At 45.0% G+C, this 5,994-nt stretch overlaps 1 long non-coding RNA gene across 1 annotated transcript in view; it reads right to left on the bottom strand.

Annotated features, from left to right (window-relative positions):
• Window positions 1-5,680, bottom strand: part of LOC308475470 — a 597,484-nt gene extending 591,804 nt beyond the window's left edge. The window contains exon 1 of the long non-coding RNA XR_013985232.1: window positions 5,589-5,680. This is a non-coding gene — a long non-coding RNA (uncharacterized lncRNA). The remainder of the gene's footprint in view (window positions 1-5,588) is intronic.
• Between the last annotated feature and the right edge of the window lie 314 nt (window positions 5,681-5,994).

Below are 5,994 nucleotides of genomic sequence, written 5' to 3'. Positions count from 1 at the left end.
GCAGCTATTGCTCCACCCACTTTTGCTTCTGGTCCTGCCCACCATTGGCAAGTGTTCTCTGGAATATTGCCCATGGGGGAATGTGGCCCTCAGACTGAAAACGGATCCCTGCCCGGCCTGCTGGTAAGATGTTGTTGTTGGAAAAAATACATTGAAGTCACTTGTAAGCTGCCTTGAAAGGATTCATAGTGTGAATGATATAAATCCCTGTAATAAATAAGTAATAATATAGAATCATAGAATCATAGAGTTGGAAGAGACCACAAGGGCCATTGAGTCCAACCCCCTGCCAAGCAGGAAACACCATCAGAGCACTCCTGACATATGGTTGTCAAGCCTCTGCTTAAAGACCTCCAAAGAAGGAGACTCCACCACACTCCTTGGCAGCAAATTCCACTGTCAAACAGCTCTTACTGTCAGGAAGTTCTTCCTAATGTTTAGGTGGAATCTTCTTTCTTGTAGTTTGGATCCATTGCTCCGTGTCCGCTTCTCTGGAGCAGCAGAAAACAACCTTTCTCCCTCCTCTATGTGACATCCTTTTATATATTTGAACATGGCTATCATATCACCCCTTAACCTCCTCTTCTCCAGGCTAAACATGCCCAGCTCCCTTAGCCGTTCCTCATAAGGCATCGTTTCCAGGCCTTTGACCATTTTGGTTGCCCTCCTCTGGACACGTTCCAGTTTGTCAGTGTCCTTCTTGAACTGTGGTGCTCAGAACTGGACACAGTACTCCAGGTGAGGTCTGACCAGAGCAGAATACAGTGGCACTATTACTTCCCTTGATCTAGATGCTATACTCCTATTGATGCAGCCCAGAATTGCATTGGCTTTTTTAGCTGCCGCGTCACACTGTTGGCTCATGTCAAGTTTGTGGTCAACCAAGACTCCTAGATCCTTTTCACATGTACTGCTCTCAAGCCAGGTGTCACCCATCTTGTATTTGTGCCTCTCATTTTTTTTTGCCCAAGTGCAATACTTTACATATGCTGTGTATATTATCTACAAGGCCTGAAAGAGAGCATTTGCAAGCATGGTTGGCTTGCATCAAGTAGAGTGGTACCTCAGTTTTCAAACGTCTCCATTGACAAACCTTTCAGTTTTCGAACACTGTAAACCCAGAAGTAAATGCTTCCATTTTTGAACGCACCTTGGAAGTCAAATGGCTTCCGTTGAGTGTATATGTTATTTTTCTCAATTTTCTCTATTAAATTTGCAAATCGCCCTTTGTGCCTTGGTTGTTAAACATTTTGGAACTTCAACGGTCTTCCGGAATGGATTACATTCGAAAACCAAGGTACCACTGTAATTGTTTCATTACAAACTGGAATAAGCAAAATCCATCTTCCCAACCTTCTCCATACAAATGACAATTTCTGTTTTGGGAATTGCTGTGAAAAACAGAAGAGAAATGCATGTCTTCTAATCTCACTGTAATGAAAGCTTTTATTAAGATAAGGGGGTGAGGGGACGACTGGCTGTGATCTTGGCTGTGATTTGCAGGATTGGAAAAACACAGACCATTCTCTAAAAATATCCAGTGATTGTTTGAAAACTGGTGAGTATCTACATTGAGTTTCTGCCAACGTAAAGCAGGTTGATGTGAACATGTCTTCACAGCTTATCAAAAGAGATGGGATAAAGAGGAATGGACTGGCTGATACACTATAGGTTTCCACTTCATATCTTGGACAAAGAATTGTGTAAAATCACACATCATTTTAGGGATGAATAATACTGCTGAATTAAAAGGTCCCAGCACCTTGCAAAATAGATTATTCCAACATTTCTCTGGTCACACCAGGCCACACAAGAACTGCTCTGAAGTTCATAGACCCTGCTGCAAATCATTGATTTAACTGTTGTGTTTCACAAGTCTCTTGATTCAGGCTGCAGCACTTCAGACATCCCTATCCATTCACCTCCATGATTCCTGCGCAGGAGTTTAGAGGACCACAGAAGGTTTGGAGCCGCATTGTGTTATATTCAACGTAGCACTGAGCAAAATATTCCATCTGTGCAAGGACTTTTCCTTGTGTATCGTAATGTTCTGCCCACGGCTTTTTTTCAGCCAGAACTTGATGGAACTCAGTTCTGACACCTTTCAGGTGGGCGCCATTGCCATTCTAAGAGAACAAGGGAGGTATTCATGGTGAGTTACGGCACCTCTTTTTCCAGAAAAATAGCACTGGTTCTGTCCCTCTCCTCCCTCGATGCATCTCCCTCTCTTCTGCTGGCTTGTCCCTGTAATCGAGGGGACTGGGGCCGTGCAACATGCACACACCATGCTGACGTTGTGCACGTCACTCACCACTGAGAAAGGCCTGTTTGGGCCAAAATGCATTGGGCATAAATAAAAGCTGCATTATTCTTCAGCATCTTGAGAATGGTTCTCCTTTTTGTTGCCTTTTCCACTGGATGCTTTCCATTTTTGGGTTGTGTGCTTGTGGCGAAAGAAGGAGCAAACTTGATTATGCATTAGCTACACATCTGTGTCCCTAACTACCAGATTATTTGGTTTTTTTTACACAAATTGCTAGTTTATAATTTGCTAGCATGGGGAGGGGTTTTAAGCTTTGCCTTCGCCGTGGCCCTTTTCCAGATTCCCCTCTGCATTGGCAATTTCTGTAAAATGGCAACCACCACCCTGAGCTTAAGGGCTAGTGGTGGCGGAGCTTAGGGTCTCATATTTCAGTAGCACCCTGTGGAACACCAAAATTTGGTGCTCCCCACCTCTTGCCTTCCATTCTACATAATACTGTAGTTGCAGCACCCGCGAGGAGCCCAATGCAACTGAACTAGTTTTGCTCTCCTAAATCCTCCTCTGCTGCTGGTCTGATTGGCTTCTAGGTGTGCAATGGTCAGCAAAATGTCTTCGGTTTGTCCTGGATTAGCCACCCTACTCAGTGATGGAACCACATAGTAAGCAAATCATTTTGCCTGGTCCTAGGTTAGCTAATGGACAAATAAACCCTGAACATATGGGCACTATTTCTACACTGTTGCAACAAGTACGGGGGTTGGGGATGGGAAGCTATAGAAGTGATCATCGAAGCTAAAGGGGGAAATTGGCAGAGGAGGCAATGTTCTTTCTAAGTTCTTAAAAGGCTGTTACAGCAAACTAGAAAATTAAAAATGATTAAACAAGGGCTACGGGGGACCCTTGAAAACCATTCATGAAGAGATTTCTCCCCCCTTGCAGGTCGCTGTTGAGAATAAAATGGAGGAAGAGAGCACATGGTAGAAGTCCCTTATTAAGGATGAGGCATAAGGTGCTTAAGAAAACCTCCTTTGGGGATCGAGAATGAAAGCTTCCTGTTAGAATTTTGAAACTGCTTAGAATTCCTAATCGCAGCAAAGAACAAATAGGGTTCTTTCTCCTCCTCTGTCTTCTCCATGCCTCTCTGAAAGACAACCGGAGAGAAAAGTAATACCTGTCTGCTTTAAACCCTCTTTCACACACTGGCGGAGGAAAGGGGGCACGGGAGGACTACCTCCCCTTCGGGTGCCACAGGGTTGCACAAGGCTTCCACAATATATTTAGAAGTTAGGCTTCAATCGGTTTTAGCTTAAACCAGTGGGGCTGCAACAAAATGTTGCAACATGGAGTCCATCCAATGGACTGTATCTGTTCCAGGGGCCGGCCAGCCAGTCTTGCCCTTTTCCAGGATAATCCATTGAACCTCCACCTGACACTCAATGCTCACTCCTCCTCATTGGCTGTTTGGGCTTTCCCCTTCCCTCCTGGGTATTTTTTCTAAACTTTTGTACTTCAGCACATTTGGGGCTTCCTGCAAGCCTGCTGATATCTCTCTGACGTGTGTGGAAGAAGTTGCATTGTCTATGTGATGATCCACATGAGCAGAATGGGTTCACTATTAGTATACCCGATTGCCTCAGCACAAATGTTAAATTTACCTTGATATTTAGAACATTCATCCATGACAGAACTGCCAAGGTTTATTTAAGCATCACAAGTGAAATGCCAAGGGTGGAATTCAACACAGTGCTGTGACAAATCAGGGCCGACCCAAGACACTTTAGCACTTGAGGTAAACCACAAAATGGCACCCTCTCTCCTCTCCAGAGAAGGAATGAGTGAAAATCTACATCAGAAATGGGGGGCTGGGGGGAGGGTAAAGATCTACATCAGGATTTGCTGCTCCAGTGGATTCTGCTATATGAGGAGTTCAGATGGCAGGTGTGTGGGCCAGCCCTGTAACAAATGTTTTCAGCTCGCCAGAGTAATTCCCTGCTCTCCTCCTCTTACCACTGTCCAGGGGGTTCTTCTCTGGGGTTTGTGCAGCAGGAGGAGGAGATGTGGGGAAGCAGAAGCCTTTGTGTAGGGCTTACCCTGCTAGGCTTCATTACATGACTACTGCCCCCTATACTACTTTGCAATATCAGATAATATGTTTGCGGTGCTTATACGGTGACTGTTCCCGGATACTGACTTCAGTAACCAAACAAGGAACAAAGGGAGTGACTGGACTAACACAGATCAATGGTCCACCTTGTTTGTTGATAACATGCCACATGTTCCAGGAAAGGGGCATGTACGCTCCCTGTTGCCTATCACAGCAATGTTGTGCAGCCAGCAATACAGAGGCTGCTTGGTCTTCTCAGAAAGCTGATTCAGCACCGGTACCCACCCACATATGCCTTTCAGTCAATAAAAATAATGGCATGCTGGTAGAGATCCAATCCATCACAATCCTCCCAACAAAATCACTCAGCCAGAAACAAGCACAAAAAGCATATTCTAATCCTATTAGTCATTCCCCTAGAATAAGAGTCTTGTTTATTTAAAATATAGGTGTTCATTTCTTGAAAATGGCTTTAGCTTAGCAGCCTGCTTCCAAAAGTAGCTTTGTATGAGGCATCAAACTGTTCATGCATCACTGTTAGCTGTTTTCTACATTGATTCTAGTGCAACGTTTATCTTCCTCATTATCAATAAACATGTTTCTCATTCTCATTTTATAAAGCTGAGAGCTGATGAAGCAGGATATTAGGGGTGTGTGTATGTTAGGGGTTATGTAAGATGTGAGTGGTTAATGTGCATAGAACTGGCCATTATGCAGATTATCTTTCCATAAACTGTGCACAGAGAAATGTGCGTATTGCATAGGAAGAAGTGAAGTTCTAGCTAAAGATTAACCTTTTTCTGCAGTCCAGTGCAAGGGCAATCACAGGCAGAGGAGAGCTTTAAACCTTACCTCCAGTGATCCTTAAGAAAAATGCCCCCGTCTCTGTGCACTGCTATTATGCTTAGGGAGGAAAGCAGCATGGGGTCAATCATCACTGGGACTTCAGGGGAAGAAGAGGTAACCAGCTTGAGATGGCATACACGGTTCTCTATCTCCCTGTTTTATTCTCACAACAACCCTGTGATGTAGGTTAGGGGAAGAGAATGTGACTGGCCAAGGAGGTGGGTGGCGCTGTGGTCTAAACCACTGAGCCTCCTGGGCTTGCCGATCAGAAGGTCGGCAGTTCAAATCTGCACAACGGGGTGAGCTCCCTTTGCTCTGCCCCAGCTCCTGCCAACCTAGCAGTTCGAAAGCACACCAGTACAAGTACAGTGGTACCTCGGGTTACAAACGCTTTAGGTTACAAACACTTCAGGTTACAGACTCCGTTAACCCAGAAGTCGTACCTCGGGTTAAGAACATTACCTCAGGATGAGAACAGAAATCGTGCAGCAGCGGGAGGCCCCATTAGCTAAAGTGGTACCTCAGGTTAAGAACAGTTTCAGGTTAAGAACGGACCTCTGAAACGGATTAAGTTCTTAACCAGAGGTACCACTGTAGATAAATAGGTACCACTGCAGTGGAAAGGTAAATGGCGTTTCCGTACACTCTGGCTTCCGTCACGGTGTCCCATTGCACCAGAAGCGGTTTAGTCATACTGGCCACATGACCTGGAAAGCTGTATGTGGACAAACGCTGGCTCCCTCGGCCTGAAGCGAGATGAGCGCTGCAACCCCATAGTCGC

Source organism: Podarcis pityusensis (genome assembly GCF_964106645.2).
Source record: "Podarcis pityusensis genome assembly, chromosome: 1".
In the NCBI taxonomy this organism is placed as follows: domain Eukaryota; kingdom Metazoa; phylum Chordata; class Lepidosauria; order Squamata; family Lacertidae; genus Podarcis; species Podarcis pityusensis.
This window is presented reverse-complemented; position numbering and strand designations above follow the sequence as displayed.